The following is a 19,862-nucleotide window of genomic DNA, read 5'->3' on the forward strand; positions in this document are numbered from 1 at the left end:
TAAGGCATGGCTATAATTAGAGCCTTTCAAAAGGACTGATTCAAAAGACCAGGTTTGGCATACAATACATTCTGAATGGAGATGGGGCAATGCTTTCTTACTCAAAGACGTTTGTGGTTGAAAGCAAAGTTGCTATTATGTGTGTGGCTTGGTGTTCCTGAACTTGGAGAAAATTATAAAGAACCTTAGAGTCCAGCACCAGAATACCAAGAATAGGGAGCACAATGGACTCCTCAGTCTTGTGAGGTCGCACTATGGAAACATCCTTGTTCTGTCATTTGGCTCTGCCTTGGTTTGCCATCTCGTGCAGCTGCCTGTAAGCTCTGTGGTACCCTGATACCAGGTCTGCCTCGCAATCCTGCCCAGTGGCTAAAACACAAGATTCTGGTTTGGGCCCAGTGAAACCAAACCTGGCAGGTTACCAGGAACCCAGCCACCAGGTCTAGAATCATTTCGGTGTTCACTGGAGGGTCTCTAGAGTGAGCCACGAGGACTTGTATTGATGAAAAGCAGCTTTTCTCCAGTCCTTAGCATGAGATGCTCTCCTTGATTACCTCAGTGTATGTGATTTCAGTGGCTGCTTGGAATCAGGCCACAGTTCAGACTACCTGGAGTAAAGCTATTATGATTCCCAGCCCAGAGTCCCCTCGTGGTGTTGAAAAATCCCACTTGTATGGAATGTCACTGGTCTTGCTGCTTGGGACAGTCTCACCCACTCCTTGTTTCGTCAGGGGTTTGGCCTCTAAGCCTTCAGTACTGTTGAAATAAGAGCGGCTGGGCTGCGTCCCCGCACCCGGCCGCCTGCACGGCTAGCTTTACTCGAAATAATTACACGGAGACTGTATTCTTTTAAACACCGTTTGGCCCATTATATCTAGCCTTTTCTCAGCTAACTCTCGCACCTGGACTAGCCCATTTCTTATAATCTGTGTAGCCCACGAGCTGGCTTACCAGAAATGATCTTAACCTGTGTCTGCCTGGAGTGGGAGAATCATGGCGACTCTCTGACTCAGCTTCTTTCTCCCAGCATTCTGTTCTGTTTACTCCTCCCACCTATGTTTTAACCTATGAGGGCCAAGCAGTTTCTTTATTGCTTAACCAATGAAATCAACAGATTGATATGACACTCCCACATCACTTTCCCTTTTTCTGTTTAAACAAAAAAAGGAAGGCTTTAACTTTAACATAGTAAAATTACATATAGCAAAACAGTTATCAAGCAAGTTATATCTATTTTATCTTTTATCATAACTAAGGAAAACTATAACTATCTATTCATTCTTCAACTCCATCAAAGATCTGAGAAGGGAATAAATATTACTTAACAAATGAGAGTTAAAGCCTTCCTCTTTTTTTTTTTTTTTGTTTAAACAGAAAAAGGGGAAGTGATGTGGGAGTGTCATATATCAATCTGTTGATTTCATTGGTTAAACAATAAAGAAACTGCTTTGGCCCTGATAGGTGAAAACATAGGTGGGAGGAGTAAACAGAACAGAATGCTGGGAGAAAGAAGCTGAGTGAGGGAGTCGCCATGGTTCTCCCACTCCAGGCAGACACAGGTTAAGATCATTCCTGGGAAGCCAGCTCGTGGGCTACACAGATTAATAGAAATGGGTTAGATCAATATGTAAGAGTTAGCCAATAAGAAACTGAAACTAATGGGTCAGGCAGTGTTTAAAAGAATACAGTTTCCGTGTAATTATTTCAGGTAAAGCTAGCCGTGCGGGTGGCCGGGTGCCGGGGACGCGCCCCGCTGCCCTTATTTCAACACAGTACCCTTCAGTAACTACAGATTCCTCATTGGGTCGCTGTGAAGAGGCTCTTACACAAGTGTCTGCTGAGGGCCTGCCACCAAACACAAGACCTCTAGTGGTAATAGAGATGGTTATACAGTTTTTATGAGGAAAACAAAAGGAGCGAATTAGATGAAGTGCAAGTGTCTTTTCAGGGGAAACATTCCAGAGTCCCAGAAAAAGTTCTTGAGGTTCCAATCTTATGCTTCCCGCCTCCCCCAGTTCCCTGACAGACTTCCTGCAAAAATGCCTCTGGTGGCTCTCTACTGTGTACACAATATAGGAGACTTCAGGCATCTAAAAGAGCCTTAGTCATCCAAGCGCAGACAAAGATTCTACCTTACCCTTGCTCTTGCTGAAACCACCCAGTCCATGAAGCCTCGCAGACCTCCACCTCCAAAAGGTGCATTCTTCAGCTCCAACACTGAAAGGCACAGCCCCATGGAAACCTGGAATTTTCATGACTGCCCTGTCATTAGATGGAGTTCACAACGGAAGGACAACTTTTTGTCTTTATAGTGCCAATAACCAGCACAATTTCTGACACTGTATTATTGGAAGTCAGTAAGTCTCTGTTAAGTGAATTAAACAGATGGTTATTGATATGCTTGCCTGTCTTTTTGGTCATTAGAATCAATGGGAGTTAAGGGAAGTGTCTTAAGAGTTTCTACTGCTGTGAAGAGATACCATGACCACAACAACTATTATCTTTATAAGAGTTGAAAGATATTTAATTGTGTAGCTTACATTATCATCATGGTATGACATGTTGTGTATACAGCAGACATGATATCGGAGAAAGAGCTGAGAGTCCTACATCTTACAGTCAACAGGAAGTGGTCTGATGGTCACACTGAGCAAAGCTTGAGCATTTGAGACCTCAAAGCCCACACCCACAGTGACATACTTTCTCCAATAAGATCACACCTATTCCAACAAGGCTATAGCTCCTAATAGTGCCCCTTCCTATATAGCTTATGGAGGCCAATTACATTCAAACTACTAAAGCAACGTTTGGTCTGAAAATCTGAAAAATTTCAGCTGGCTCAACTCTTTAAATATGTGTAATTAAGAAGAAAAATAAGATTAGCAAGAGGTAACATTTTAAAAGGCCAAGAGAAAAGAAGGACAACTCACGTACTTTTGTATTCAGATGCTGGTTCACTCTGAACAGTTTCTGGAATTGTCTCTTCCCACCCCACTTCCCCCTAGTTTTCAAAGAACCAAGGCCCATTGGAAGGCCATGGAGGGATGACAGCTCTGTCAAGAGAAAAGCATTGCATAATGACACCAAAATAGGCCACTTGAGGAATGTCTCAGAGCTGAAGCAGCGGCCACCTGGCATCTTGGCATTCTAGAAGTAAATGATGAAATTGCCCCTGGAAACCTGAGAGTGCAGGTTATTGGCAAAAACAATTTTCAGAGGTCAAGTACACATCTTGCTCTGATAACAAACAAAAACAAAAAACAATCCCCCAAACCTAAACAAAAACTAGCCAAACAAACAGAACATAGAAAACAAGAACTTAGCCTGCTACTATCATTTTCCACATTAGAAAGATGCAAAGCCTAAGATAGTTATCATTTCAAAGCACTATCTCACGTACATCCTGAAGGACCAGAGACTCGCTTGTTTTAGCAGACTTGTTTTTTTGGTGATACTCTGATACTGTGTTGCTTAGCCACACCTTCACGTTCATATCTGTCTTTGATCCTACTCTTACAGAACAATAAGAGGGTCATAAATGAAATTTAAATCTGCAACTTGCTGGTAATAAATTGTCTGCTAGAAAAGTTTAAAATGAGTGGGGGGAGGGGGAGAAGGGTGGGAGGAGGGGGAGGGAAATGGGAGGCTGGGAGGAGGTGGAAACTTGTTTTTTTTTTCTCCTTTTCTCAATAAAAAAAAATGGAAAAAAAAGAAAAGAAAAGTTTAAAATGGTATAGTCTTTATTCCCAATATCTTAGGTCACTGAGATACTATCCAATCACCTTTTATCAGTGCTAGGGATGGAACCCAGACTCTGGCACACAGAGGACAAGTGCTACGCCCCTGGGTCACATGTCTTGTCCTGAGAAGCGACCCAAAGCTTTCTACCCTGGAGTTGGCACTCCATCATCTGTTTACCCACTGATACACTATGTGATGCTCCATCATTCATTCCTTTGCACTGACTGCTGGGGGCCGGGAAGGCGCAGCATGTTCTCCAGAACCCCTCCTCTCAGTTTGGTAAAGACAACAATGCTGGCGATTGCATTACCTTGGAACTGAGGAAATATGAGTAAGGTTTTGGGGGAACAATTAATTACCCTGGAATGAAGAGGGAACGATGGGAAAGATAAGATCTAGGATAAGAATTGAGAGAAATTAGACATTAGGGTACAGAAACTGTTTCCAATGTACTGTGATCTAAGTCTACCAAGAACCCATTTCCCACAATTCACAGATAGGAAAAAAATGGATGAAATACTAATTTAAAACTCACTGTACCAGAACCAGCTCCAGACCTTTGTAGTAAAGATCACTTGTACAAGTCTAGCAAAAGAAGCAGAGGGGGGGTTTTCATGAGTCATTTTAAATCACCGATTCACAGACTTGAAAAGTGTCAGTGCTAAATGGAACTAAGATATCATCATTTTCAGAGCGAAACTACCGCAGAAAAGGGGACAAGCACAGAGAATTAACGAAGAAGTCACCTTAAGACTAGAGATACTTTTTCCTTGACTCACGCTTCCAGGGGTTGACTGGTCACTGTGAGTAGGTGGAAGCACACCTTCTGTTCTGCTGTGTACATGTGAGTGCCCCATCCCTTCAGACAGTCGTGAATTAGCCCTGTGCAAATGCTCATTTTCAGCAGCTACTGTGATATGGAGGCTACGGGGTAGGGTTTGGAGTACCTGTCCTTAGTCTCAAGTTTTGAAACAGAATTAATGGACACATACCAGTTCCAAGTTTGAACCTGAGATGAGGATTAGGATTAATTACCACCTTTGAGGAGGTATACGAAGAGGCTCAGCTGGTACTACACAGGTGGAAGGAGGAACAAAGACCCACGAACAGTGACTGGTAACACAGGCGGCTCACATGTGTGGAGCCTGATTGCAAGTTCAGGGAAAAAGGCATCTTTCTGAAGCTCTCTACAGGGAGCCTCACCGCTGAGCCTGTTCCGCATGCACGAGCATGTGTGAGCATCATCACCAGGCATCTCCAGGGCTCGGACCACTCCCCACTTCCTGCCTTAGTCATGCCATTTTACTTTGTTTCTGTGTGTCTGAAAATTCTAGGTAACTCCCAGAAGGACCACCCTAACAGCCTTTGTGCATTAGGACCTAGCTTACTTCACTGCAAATAAGGTATAGCCTGGGCTGGACTCTCCTTTAGTAGGCCGGAGTAATTCTGCATTGTATGTGTCTATGACATTTTACTTACCTAGCCACCTAGGGAATACTTGGATTCTATCTGCCTTTTGGATTAAAAAAGGTACTCTATTTAATCAAATATGTCAAAGTTTTATAACTTCAACATACAAATATAAAACTTATTGAGATATTTTATATTTTCTGCTAATTTGTTGAAATTCACGAGACATTTCACAATTATAGTCATCTCAATTTGAATTAGACATAATTAAATGCATCCCATAACAAAAAAAGCATAAAGTATATCATTATGGCTTTTGTGACGACCTGGGTGGGATTAATGGATTAGAAAAAAAAATCAATGCTAATTTATTGATTTTGGTCATTATACTGTGATCATATAAAAGTGTATACTTGTCTTTCAAGTTAATCACACTGAGGAATAGAAATCAATTCAGAAAACAATATATCTATGTATATTTATGCAAAACACACAGAGGTGGCGATGTAAGATGCAAATATAAAAATGTTAAAAAATTAGAGAATTAGTATATATATATATATATATGATATATATACTTTCTGTAAGTCTGAATTTATTTCAGTGCTATTAATTAAAAATAAAGAGAAGAGGGTTGGCGACATGGCACAGGGAGTAAAGGCATTTAATTTGATCCTTCAAACCTACATGGCAGGAGAAATGGTTTCTCACAAGCTGTCGTCTGACCTGCACACACACACACACACACACACACACACACACACACACACACCATACATCCCACCTCCCTCCCATACACCTCCACATACCACATATACATACTCACACATACCACAATACAACACACACACACACACACACACACACACACACACCATACATCCCATCTCCCTCCCACACCACCTCCATATACCATATATACATACTCACACATACCACAATACAACACACACACACACACACACACACACACACACACACACACCCCTAAAAAACCCCCAAAGAATATGGTTTTCTAGAGAGACTCAACATCCAGTTTTGAATTCCCAGGGTAGTATCTATCATCTGTAAGACACAGGCAGTTACTTAATGATTGTTTTCTTTGGCTTTCTCATTTGAGCATTAGAAATAAGGCTCATTTAAAATGATGCCATGAGGATTAAATAAGATCACGCACAAGCTGGATTTCAGGCAGCTAGCAGGCATGTGAGGTAGCGGATCTGATATCTAATTGGTACTATAATGAGTATTTGTCAAATAAATGAACATGCCCTTCTTCCTAGTTCCCCGAAAAAGTGATACCACCTGGAGAAAATTAAATCGAGCCTTTTAATTTTAGAACTCTAAAAATAAAGTTCCAATAACATCTGAATAATATATAACAATAAAAATCTATTATACTTTTGTGTGTTGGGTGTTGCTGCTGAGTTTCCTTAGCAATTTGTCCGCCTGTCTTCTATAACACTAAACAGAATGGGCAGGCATTCAAATTAAAGAACAACACAGCATTAATAATAGCGAGTGGCTGCATATAGTGCCTGGGGATATGGCTGTCAAATAAGGGGTCACAGCGTTATTACTCAAGTATCAAACAAAGCTGCAGGATACAAAATGAGGGGCAACCTAATGTCTGTCTGGGTGTCTGCAGCTAGTATGCCTGCACTGCTGTTGACGGCTCAGAGCGGATTGAGGCAGCAACATGGCAGAGGAGAGGACAGGCTGTGGCTAGCAGTTTCTCCCCTCACCTAGGATGTGCACACGAATCTGCAATGACCCAAGAGGAGGTTTCAGAGAGGCCTGCCAACGAGCGGTGTCCTCTAATCTGGAGAGCAGCTGCTGGGCACAGGCATGCAAATACACAAACAGCGGAACACGCAGACACACTTAGAGAGCCTGTACCTGCCTCTGCTTGTCCTCTCTGAGCAGAGGGTCGCCTAAGCTTGCAGATCAGTTTGGCTAGACCCTTTCTTCAGCGGAGGCTGGCAAAGCTGTGGGGTAAACATTTCGGCAAGGTCGCCTGTCTTCAGAGTATGAAGGACATTGCCCAACAAGGAAAGAGAATTATATTTAGTGTTTGGGCCCAGTCGGTGCTGGGCTCTCTGCTGCACCCCTTTTGCAGAACTGTACCTGGTCCCTCGTTGCAAATTCTCAGTAACTTTGAAGCTCATAAAACAAAAACTAAGAGGGTGCCCAAAAAGAAAAGAAAACGTTGCTGGGTGCTCGGGTTCCACTACTGGATTTTGACAGGGATCGGAAGAGAGATCCGCCAGGCCTGACCAAGCACAGGCACCTGCACGGTAAGCGAAGTGTCCTTGTCCTGGTTTCTCAACCTGGGAGTTGGGATGTTTCTGCGTTATCCACCAGCTGGGAACCCTCAAATGCTCTCCAGAAGTAAGATCCCTGAGAAATTATGCAAGGGGAGGGAGGAAGTCTCAGGTATGATTCAGATTTTATGGAGGATGTCTCTCAGTCTAAAATAGGTAAGGCCTATTGCAAAATAGAGGTTCTATTATGACAGGGTTTTGTTACACTGTAGGCAATGAAAGAGAATTAAAAGGAAATGTGAAATTATTGTCCTCTCGAGAGTAAGAGGAGAGGTTTGAGTGCACGGCTTTTCTTGTTAGTAGTCAGATTTTGTAAATACCGATGACCGACATACAGTTTCAGGATCACTGTGTGATGAAAACGGAGGAGCATCCTTGAGTTTTTAGGTCAGAAGGAATCCCCCTTTCATGAGATGACAGAAGAGATGATGACCAGGATGCGTTCTTGTTACTGTATTCACCTTTATTCCTGCGGTGTCAGGACTTGACTGGGGGCCAGAGAACAGAGTGGGTTTTGGAAGTTTTCAAAGATCTCAAGTAATACTTAGTATGACCTTGTACTGCAGCTCACTCCACCGAGCCTGGCTGGGTATCCACAGGCACACTGCACGTCAGTGTGAAGAAGTGGCTCCAGACTGCTGCAGAAAACACGGTGGCAGCTATGCTCAGAGTGCTCAATGGGAGCATTATGTAAGGTGTTGGACGGCTAGGACATTTCGTATATAGACTAGAAGCTCATTTAACAGAGGCCTATGCTCACTTTAAGATGCTTGAGTGTTATTTATGCATTCTCCTTTCATAGTAACCAAATGATCACATCTTTTAAAAAGTGTCAGGAAACATCAGAACAGGTACAATGGAAATACTGCCAAACTACATCACATGTTCCATGGTATATGAGATCTGCTCAGGGGAGAATATGGTGTAGTGTACTTAAGGCACTGCTCCTATTGCTGCAGATAAAATGCCTTTCTTATGATGACACAGTCCTATCTGTCAACCCCTTAGAAACAAATATTCCAAGTACCTAGTTCTTTCTGTAGTTATCAGCTGTCACTTATGAGACATTCCTCATGCTTAGCTCCAGCAACAAGATAGTTTTTGTTACTGACATATTCCAGAAGCATCAATAATTTTAACATGCTATTTCCATTTTCTCAAAAACAAATAATAAAACAAGTATGTAGTGTAATTAACACAGATCTCCTCTGAGGAGACTTTCCTGTGCAATTTCCCAAAATGATGCAAGGTTTGGGTTCTGATTATAGCCAAAGCAAAACCACTGAAAAAAAATGCTGGGGCAAAGAGAAGCACTGGTTAGGGAGAAAAGGACAGTTATTTATTCTTAGAGCTTAGCATCTACCAAAGTTCATGTATAATTGTCTCTTTCTAAACTCACTCAACTAGAATTTCAGTCAAGTGCTAGCCTCGGGAAGAAGCACTGTAACTGGATATATTTTATCGTGGCTTCAAAATGACAATGTATTTGGAGAGGCTGAGAGTGCAACTTGCCAAGAGTTGGGCAGGTCCAAGGATGGGAAAATCCCCAAATAAATGAGCCTTTTATTCTTTCCTTCAGAACAGAGTTCATATTATAATTTATTTTAGTCTAAAATAAACTTTCATTATCAAGGATGCTTTGCATAGCATGATGCACTAAAATGTTTTAAAATGTTTATTTTTGTAGTCTAGAATTAGTGATTATAAGCATTTAGTAACTGTTCACACTGAACAAAGAATAATGCTGTTTTATTCATGTCAGGGATAACATTTTCATAGTAAAGAGTTTGTAGCCTCAGTTGTCCATCCATCCATCCACTATTTGGAATGTTTTTGTCCTAGGCCCCATGAGGATTATTAAGGCTTCAATAGTCAATGAAACAAATGCTGTGACCACCTTTGTAGAAAGAATTCACTAGAGATTTAAATACTAGTATACTGTGCATATTGTTTACCATGATTAAGTATGTTGAAAATGTTATTCAGTATCTATAAGATAAGGAAACGATTCCAGAAACCATCCCGACATCAAATAATCAAGCTGGAATACACATTTTGCACGAATACTAGAAGATCATGAACACAACAGATGCTAGACAGAAGGCTCACTTACTGATAATGTCTGCTTTCTCAGAACTGGGTCAGACAGGATGTGCTTAAGGAACACTTTAGAGCCAAATTTGTACTATAACTTCTTAGACAACAGGGTTTCCTAGTGAAGATGCTCAAGATGTTTATGCCGGTGTGAGAGTCGATCATTGTGCCCACACCGCACTACTGTGCTGCCCCCCCCCCCAGTTATGGAAACGTTATGGTATCACACTTACAGAATGTTTGATTTTGTTCATAGAACTCACATATGAACGATTTGATCCTATGCAATATAGGAAGTAGATATTATCATTTCTTGCTCAGCACATCACAGACTTGGATTTAGATATTCAAGGGGCTACTCCCATCATTTTTTTGTCTGATATAGACCCTCAAAGTAAGTTTTTAAGTGGAAGATTAATAGAAAACTCTAAACTTTCCACATGAGTATCATACCCTGCAGGTACCTACTGGCTGAGGATGGCATTGGTACACTGGAAACCAAAGCAACAGGGAGATATTCGGCACCTCTTACAACATCACCTTTCATGTCCCCATCTTCCTGAGACCAGAATTTCCCCTGGCTCATTAGTTTAGAGTTCTGCTTCCTTCCTAAAGAGGGTACTGTGTGTGTGTGTGTGTGTGTGTGTGTGTGTGTGTGTTGATGCTGGGTAACTAGAGTGGCTAACTCTCACCTTACCTCTTCTACTACAGTATAGAATAAAACGTATTTTGATGAGAGTTAAGAAATGCTATCGTATCTTTCAGAATTGGGAAAAAAAAACCCTGTCACTGATTGGGACAATGATAACAGAGAATGTTAGTTTCAGTTACATGAAAAAGCAAATAGAATTTAAAGTGGTGGTTACTACCTCCAGTCTAGCAATATAAAACCCTGACACAGTAGATCAGACTCCCTTATTCTAGATCCTGCTTCTGAGACAGACAGATGGGTCCTTGTGGAGAACCAACAAATCCTGTCCATGAGACGGTGTTAAGTGCGTAGACTACACTGCAGCGTGTACAGCTGCACAAAGCAGTCAGGAAGTGAATGTGGGTCTCTCCGGTGACATTACAGAGTGGGCTGACCTGCCACTCCTGCCGCTCTGTTAGTTACTTTCCTGATTGTCACAAAATACCCAACAGAAGAAGTCTAAGGGAAGGGATTTATTTTGGCCCCCAGTTTAAGAAGGAATCAGTCCATTGTGGTGAGAAGGCACGGGGATGGGAGGTGGTTGGTCACACTGCCCCTGAGGTCAGGCAGCAGAGATGACCGCTCCTGCTCACCTGGGTACCTCCTTTATTTTATGTTCCGTCTTGGATTGGAGTTCAGGAGATGGTGTGCTGTCTACATTCAGGGCTGATCTGCCTTCCATAGTGAAACCTCTCTGCCGCAGAAGGAAACACCTTGAGACACACTACCACAGCTGCTGACACACACAGATGAGGAGTGCACAGCACTACAGTGAGCCAGCGCTAGCTGTTAGCTGTGACCAAGGAAAACCACAAGACCTCATCTCCAGGGTTTCTTTTCTTCTCTTTTTTTTTGTACTCTTATTTAAAGTTTGCTATAATTTTGGAGATGTTTTGATGAATTTCTCTCCAGTTTATGGGTTGGAATGGAATCCTAGATCATCAAGATGGATTTAGGGGTGTCATGGCTATAAAACTGGTATCAGGAGAGCATAGCAAATGGATAAAGTGAAGCTGCTTCTGGGCTTCTCCTCCAAGCTGCTGCAGCTGGCCCAGAAAGGGCAGGAAACAGAGCAGAGCCTGGCGGCAGTATGAGACTGGCAGGTTGAGCCCGGGGACAGCAGTGACACCAGCTGTTCCTCATGTCGCTATCCACATGCAGCTATTTTAAGAAACTTTGCATTTGATCAGGGAGCATGTGGGGTTAAGCCTTATGTTTTCCACTTTGTGTTTAGATCCTAAGCAGGTGCAGTTAATAGTTCAAAATGTAAAAAAAAAAAATCCTATTTTCTTACAACTAAGGCATAAATAACTAATGTTGTGTAAGAAGCGTGCAATATAAAGATGGGACTTCTGGAGGCTTGGAGGGTCATGAGTTCCAAACCATCCTGAGTAATGTAGTGAGATTAACTCAAACAAACATAAGATTGAAACACTTCTTTAAATCTAATTAAGATTATTTAGGATTTGCTTTAAAGTATCGGTCATTTATATAATAATTTTTGCTTGAATGGGTTTTAGTTATAATATTATAGGATAGATAAAATTCTATAAACTTTTTATAAAAATATATAATATATAATTTATGTAAACATTCTACAAATTCTATAAACTTTGACTTGAATTAGTATAGTGTATAAATATTTGTGCTACTGCCCATTAATATAGCCTACATTCTATTTCTCATGCATGGCATATGACTATTGAGGACGCCATAAGGACAAATAAGGCTGTGTGACAATACTGAAACTATGATTCAGTATTTGAACTTTTACAGATGGAGACAGTTTATTCTCTGAGAATTCATTCCCTTTAGGTACAGAGTGCAAAGAAAAGAGGCAAAGCAAGGCAAGGCAAGGCAAAACTTTTCAAAAATGTCTTAAGCCCAGTTCTGCAACTTCTAAAATTCAGGTGTCCTGTATGGGCCTGCACCCAAGTCAGAGTGTCTGTTCCATCAGTTCAAAGACACATTTGTGTTACTTAGGAGACTGAACAAAAAGGTGTGCTGGAACCTGGTGCTTGGGGGAGGCACATCTAGGATCGAAGAGTTTCCTAGGAGGTGGGACTGTGTCGGGAAATCCCAGAGTGAGACACTCTGAAAGAAGAGCGATAATATGACACGACGAAGGCGCAGAGGTTATTTTTGTAAAGGACTCATTCACGAGAAAACAGGGTGTGCTGTAACACCGAATACAAGCAGTCTTCTAGTTCAGGGAGACAGGAGGGTGGAATTTGGTAAACCGTCTATTTACTGAGCTTCCCTGTTCCTCGCACTGGAGGTCTAGGAGCTGCTAATGAAACTTGGTAAGCGGTATGATGGCAGGCCCCGCTTCTCACTGACAATAACCCAAACTAGGGCTCCATGTATGTAGAGACGTTCTCTTGCTGCCTTTCATGTAAATGTTTACTAAAGCCAGATATATGCTTAAAGCAACTACAGGAAGACAATGCTTATGTCAAGTGTTCAAGTCTGTCCTCTGGTTTTCCACTGCTCAAATTTCTTGGCAGATGAGGGGTGTAGGTATCACTCAACAGTATGTTTCAAATGCAGAATCTCAGGCTCCATCCTAGAACCAAGTCTACATTTTGAGACAACTTCTTTGTAAATTAGCATTTGAAAAGAACATTATACCTGTGCTTTCCACCCACCTGTGGCATCGAGCAAAAATTTTGTTGTAGTCAATGCATCACTGACTGTAACAAAAAAAATTATTCAAAATCAGGATCACAAGTTAAGATCCTGTAGTAATGTCAAACTGCTGTAAAAGCTCCTAAATGCTTACACCAGTTTCTAGTCTATGTCTTGGCAGATGAGCAAGTTTCCAGACCAGCATAGGTTGATATACATCACTCTGAGTATCACTAAATGATATAAATTTTACTAAGTGATGCTCTCAGCCTAATTGACATCAATTACATTGAATATTAATGGTCTGAATGATGATAATGATTGCACTAAACCATATTAGTGGCCTGAATGATACATTGTGATAGTATATTAAGATATGTTAACAGCCTCACAACTATTGGAGAAAAAAACCAAAGAGACCAATGGATAGTCTGCATATTTGGCCAAAACAATCTGTGTGGACAGCAGAGTCAGCCTCTGTAAGATGAGCCACATTTAGGCGTTAGTCCAAAGAAAATCCACACTACAAAGTGAGTGTTTCTCCCTAACTATGCTTTTATAATAGCAAAATTTCCCTATTGCTAAAAGACATTTTCTTCGGTGAGAGGTAAGGACATAAGATTGTATATGGATTCTGAAAGTGAGGGAGGGCAAACGCTGTTGGTATGGACCACTTGGAGTTGTTTATTTATTTGAAGGGGAATAGGTGTGTGCTTGTTTTTAAGATAGTAAAATTGATCAGCCTTTAGAATCCCTGGACAATCATCTTTAAACATCTTTTGTGTAATACTGACTGTTAAGACAGCACTGTCCAATGAAAAAGGCACAGGGCAATTAGCTATGCAAAGATTTTTCTTCACAAAGCTGCTTTCCTGTAGAGAGATTGGCCAAAACCGCTGGCTTCCAGACAACAGTTACAAAGGAATTTGATCTGATTTTACTCGTTAGACACTTACTATTGCATGTCTAATCTCTAAAGATCAAAAGCCACCAATGTTGCTGCCACTAATGCCACACACTGTACCCAGTGTAGGGATATCACAAAAGCAGGCCATGCCAAACCTGGAAAGGGCATATGCTTGTTCCTTTGCCTCCTACATGTATTGTAAACAAATGATGTGCCAAACAGTATTCTGGACCCTACAATCTGATGTTGATGTTGGAATTGTAACATACTAGCATGTAGATATGGAACCATGCCCAACCATTAGAACAGAGAAAGGACTGTTTGAGTTGAATACATGAATATCACATAAAATCAAAGTCAGAATGAACCTAATCAGATGAGTTCATCAGCACACTGCATCATGCCCGGAGCATGGGTTCTCCCAGACGGCACTCTGGATTCTCATTTCAGTTCCATTTGGTCTTTAGCACCCACTTAACCTCAAAGTCTTAAGTTTTCTGAACTATAAAATGGGGATAATGACTAAACCTGCCTTTGTTGAGGGCAATAAAGGGGAACTGAGAAGTAGTGAGCACATGTAATGACATAAAAGTCCTTAATGACCAGGTGCTGTCATCACCACCGTTGCTAAGCACAGGAAACTATCATCATGCTATAGGCTGGGTCTAAGTAATCCAGTCTTGAAAATGTGGTATATGAGGCCCTTCTGAGAAGTTGATAAATATTATAAACCATAAAACATATGCACACACAAAAACTTCGACTTCCTGAAGCAACTGGAGAAGCCCTGGGTGGTAAGTGAAGTACATGCGAATGGTGCTTTCTTTGGACCGTAACGTATGAACCATGGCTCCAGACTCTACGCACCTGCCAAGAGGGATGAGTTTAGGAAGCCAAACTTCATGTATTGGTCACTAAGAAAATCCCCAGGAAGTCAGCTATTAAAAACAAACCAGCAATTTCCTTGACTTATGTTAAAGAGCAGAAATACCATTTTCTTTCCTTTGATAATCTCTGGCCTCATGCACATAATTTTCTTTCTCAATATCATTCTCTTGCTTCTGTCCTAAAATGTAAATTGTATAATGGATGCTCCAATACTCAAAAACAAAAAAAGATAATTTACAGCCTCACAACCCAGAGGATTCTGAGTAGACAATAAAACTTTCAAATGTGTTCAAATCATTCGAGAATGTGAAAGGACTTCGTCCAGCAGTGGTTATTTATGTAATCTACCTCAGAAGAATGTCAGCAGTGGGGCATTGAATTACGCCCTTTAGAACAAGGCACCTCCACAGGGTTTATTTAGTTCTTTTCTAATTTGGAAAGACAGCATTTGTACACACAAGGTAGCAAGCTTTACTATTCCGTCTCTAATGAGCGGATCGGGTTTCAGAACGGCTGTACAGATGCATTAAGTACCTGCCAAACACGAGGACGAAAAGCACCAGTTCAAATCATAGTGGAGCTGTTGCTCTCAAAGGAAGCGAAGTGACCAAGAAATTTTGCTACCAACACAGTGTCAAAAGAGGCCAGAGTGCCTACTGAAAGGAGAACTTCAACTCAAATGCATATGTGCTCAGTCATTTCCATTTCTCCAGATGGAATCCTAAAGCTGCAATCATGAGCTAAATAATCTAATTATTTTGGCACATAATTTGGTTATGTCCCACCTACATCTGGAGAGTTCATTTCCTCCAGGCAGTTTCAGCTGAGAAGTCCAACCAGGTTCACCCCAGTCAACTACATAGAAAACAAGATTTTTAAAACTTTCTTTTTTATTTAGTCTTTGTGTCTTTCACATCATGCATCTCCATCCCGTTCATTTCCCCATCCATTCATATCCACCCTCTACTCCCAAATAAAATTAAATAAAATTTAAGAGAAAAAAGAAAAAAAAAAGAAAATAAAAATAGAAAAATCACTCTTATCATGGAAGCTGTGGTGTGACACACTGAGTTACGCAGTAAAACCTTTTTACCCAGGTATCTTTACTTGCAATTGATCATTGCAAGGAGTCATTGGTCTGGTTCGCATCATCTGGTTTCTGCTACACTATCAATGCTGGTCCCTCACTGGAGCTCCTCTTGGCTATGCTGCTATTGCCCTGTGTTGTGGAGTTCCCGCCACTTTGGGTCTGCAGGACTGTCTCCTTTACATGCTCCAGCAGACCTCAGATGGGGTGGATATGGGATGGGCCAACTCATAGCCCTGCTTCTGGCCTTGGTAGGTGCAGGGTGGGTCAGCCCTCCAGCTCTCCCTTGTCCTCACTACCAGGATGAGCTCTCCTGCCCTGCTCTGGCTTGTTCACCCTGTGAGGCACTGAGCAAGGGGTGAGGCCTGTTCCCCCACTATCATGTCCTTGGGGTCTGTTTTCCCACACCTACCCCTTCAGGAACAGCATATCCACCAGTGCGGTTGGCTCTATGGTGTTGCCCAGGTCAGTCACAGGGCAGCTCTCCCACTCTTACGACCTCAGAGGCTGGTGGGGAGAGGGCATCTTTCCTCAGACTACGTCACCACATTACAGATGAGTAATGGGGACAATTCTCCCATAATCACAACTTCAGGGTTGGTTCTATTGAGCTGCCCAGGCGAGGTTCAGGGTCTGCTCTCCCAAAGTGTTGTAGCTGGTGGTGGGAATAAGGTTTTTTTAATAGCAGGGAAGCGTGTGAAGAACTTCACCTGCCCTTGCAGTGCTAAAATAGTAGCACCACCCATTTGAACAGGTAGCTAAACATCTCTCTCTCTCTGGCAGTCTCCAAATCTGTAAGGAAGAAAGCTTTTAGAGTTAGATCAGGGATGTTAGTGGCAAGAAGCCAGCCTCCATTTGTGTGTGTGTACGTGTGTGCATATATGTTAAGTCAGAAGAGGGTGTCAGATCCCTTGGAACTGGAGTTATAGGTGGCTGTGAGCCTGCATGTGGTGCTGGGTACTGAATCTGGATCTGCTGCTAGAGCAGTGAATGTTTAATCTCTGATCCATCTTTCCCACCCTCCAGTCACTGTTTTAATGGAACTTCTGTATTTGTGCTTTTCACTTAACTGACCAGAAAACATCTTTTCTTAGCTTATCTTAGCATAAGTCTGTTGTCTTATTAGTCAGCAGAGTTATCATTTTTTAAGCAGCAAAATAACTTTTGGTATCTTAATTGTTCCAAATATACAAAAGCATACTGCAAGGATCAGAGTCTTAGGTCAGAATTAGCAGAATAACTTAATGCACTGGATGGAGTTTAAGGCGTTTTCTGGACTCACAGGGAAGCTGACATGCAAAGCGGGAAAGGTGAGCAACATCTCTCCCAGATAAGGGAGCAAGCTTCTGGATCCCGAAAACCCTTACCAAGGTCGCTCGCTTACACACGAGCCCATGCATGAAGGCAGGCGAACCCTTACCAAAGACGCACGATTACACATAAGGCACATGCATGAAGGCAGGTGAACTCTTACTAAGGATGCACGCTTACATGTGAGGCGCATGTATGAAGGCAGGCAAACCCTTACCAAGGATGCATGATTACACATGAGGTATGTGCATGAAGGCAGATGAACCCTCACCAAGGGTGCATGCTTACGCTTACAGATAAGACACATTCATGAAGGCAGACCATTTTCCAACTAAGAGAAAAGTTGCAACTTTCAAATGTTCTAAAGACCCCAAGGAGTTTCTTGGTGAAGCCTCCGATACACACGCACACACACACACACACACACGCACGCACGCACACACGCACTTCCAGTTTCCATGCTTTTCTATTATCTGAGACTTTCTTGTTGGGAGGTAATACTATACTTTGCCTAATCCCGAGATTAACAAACCTGGCTAGTATACTTTAGTCAAGCCTAGGCTGGTCTGGAGAAAGACATGGAAATTGACCTGCCATTCTTTATCTTCAATTATGTAATTCGCTGTTTGGAAGCTTGTAGTCTTTGCTTATAACAGTTCCTGACAGGACTGAGTAGTCACTGTATCCTTTGGATGGGCAAGCTCTTTTGGTTGATCAATGTGGTGTCTGTGTTTGCTCCCTCAACTCCACCCATGCATTTACATTCCAGATTTTCCTGGGTATCTTATGCACAGCACATTTAACTCTTTAATATAATCCTGTTTGCCTTGGTTTCTGGATTCCCAAGCATAGCTCTATCCACCATGTTTATGATGGTAAAAGCTATATGTGAAGAGTAACTTATAAGGTGATAACATTGCTGAGTTCTCAGTGGGATGAAGTAGTTTATTGATTAAAAAGTTCTGTCTGATGAAAACAAAGGTTACAAACTACTTATAAAACAGCACTTGCATGCCAGGATGGCGAGAACCTGAGGCTGAGGCATGCCCTGTAGAGAAGGGCGAGACCATGGTAAGGATGGCTTCTGAAAGTAAGTAATCTCCTGAGACATCTCCTGGGATCCAGTGCCCTTGACCTACCAGTTGTTTCTCATTGCTACTTTCAGAACTACCTTTGTGCAGGGATTAATGGCCCTCCTTCAGTCCATTAACTCAGACTGTCATTAATCTCCAGGAAATACCATGTCAGAGCTGCTTACGGGTATAAGAGAACTGCTGTGCTTTAGGCTAAATCTCGGTAATCTCCCAGTCCTTTAACTCCCCTGGTACATGACTATTAAGCCTGAATGTCCCTTTGCCCTAGAATTAGTCAACATTTTAGACACAATCTTCCTTGAAAACTATGAAACTGTTTGTTAGATATGAAATCTATTTACTCCAAAAGAATGGATTTCTGGGAAGATAACTGACTTTTCCAAAATACATGTCAAAAAGCTCTTAGTTTAAATTCTTTACGTCTTATTGTTGCGCATGACTGGGAACTAGATGCGTCACTGTGTAGATGATTTCAACCACACTCCCTGGTGAGAACCATACTGTCTACCAAACAATGTTTGCCAATAGTCTAGAAAATTGATGAGGGTATAAATCTCTAAATCTTTTACAGGAATGTTTATGGAACTTTTTCTAAGTCACTAAGAAGAGAATGCTCCAACTAACTACTGTAAGGAAAACAACTTGCGAATGGAGAACACTCTAAACGTAAATGGAGTTGTGGGGAGAAAGAAAAACAAAGGTCGGCTAACATGTTAGCAGAAAAGCTAGAAGGAAGCATTGGTGAGGTTTGGCTGTGGCAGAGAGAAGAAACAACAGAGGTAGAAACATTGGTGTGAATCATGAGAGCAACAGGGCCAAATCCACCAACTTCTGCAAAATGGGAAGAGGCTGTCACATTGACACTGAGTTCCTGGCCATGCAAAGCGAGCTTTGGCTGCTGGCTCCGCACAGGATCCTCCTCTGCCTTGCTCACTGTGTTCCGGGTCTTGGAGACAGGTCTGTGCTCCAAGCTCTTGTTCTTTAAACAAAGTTGTGTGCTGCTAATGGTTTCATTTAAAAGTTTATAAAATGGTAACCGCATTGCTACATCTCTCTGGAGTATCTCAAAGAAAATGTGGTTCAAATTTCTTGTTAAAAAAGGCAGCTCAGAGTTCTTGAATAAACAAATAAAGACAATTGATGCAGTTAACAGGCTGAATGCGACCAAAGCTGTGCCATTTTGGCTCTGTTTCTTGCTTCAGGACAGTGACAGCTGTCCAGCAAAGGAACCTCCAGCCAGGCATCCCAGTGCTTTGCCTGAGAGGGAAATGTTCCATGGCCCTCAGCTGCACCACGACTGTGGCAGGAACCCCATAGAGACCAGCTTTAGTGCAGGGAAGTGAGAAGCTACCCAGTTTGGTGACATGGCCTCTGGTCCCATAGGGAAATTAGGGGTATAAATAGATGCTTCAACTAAATTGAAAACCTCTTGGCTTGCAGGGGCGGGGGATTAAATAAGCTGTTGGGCAGTGTGGCAGAAGCAGGCTTGTGGTTCTCATTAGTAATAAGGGCTGCCTCGTGAAGATCAGCTGGTTCATGGTTAATGCTGCCAACACTGTAGAGGGTATAGACTTTTCTGTGGGATCATCTTAATGCAACAAGAATGCTTATTGCAGGAGGCTAGTTATGCTAAACACAAGTGTGTTCCTGTCTGAACTTCCCCAGGGGTGGTTTATAACAGGCCCTG

At 42.0% G+C, this 19,862-nt stretch overlaps 1 protein-coding gene across 3 annotated transcripts in view; it reads right to left on the reverse strand.

Moving 5' to 3' along the window:
• The window catches only part of Cmss1 (cms1 ribosomal small subunit homolog), a 292,416-nt gene that overhangs the window by 41,075 nt on the left and 231,479 nt on the right, over positions 1 to 19,862 (reverse strand). Inside the window, exon 1 of one of the 3 annotated variants that reach the window (XM_041673015.1) lies at positions 7,051 to 7,152. The exons of the other annotated variants lie outside the window; for them this stretch is intronic. The gene's annotated coding sequence lies outside the window, so the exon portion shown is untranslated. Of the gene's footprint in view, positions 1 to 7,050; positions 7,153 to 19,862 lie in introns of those variants that run through there. 3 annotated transcript variants of the gene reach the window in all.

Source organism: Microtus oregoni, unplaced genomic scaffold (genome assembly GCF_018167655.1).
Source record: "Microtus oregoni isolate MIOR12 unplaced genomic scaffold, Mior012 000023F_ref0000262, whole genome shotgun sequence".
Taxonomy (NCBI): domain Eukaryota; kingdom Metazoa; phylum Chordata; class Mammalia; order Rodentia; family Cricetidae; genus Microtus; species Microtus oregoni.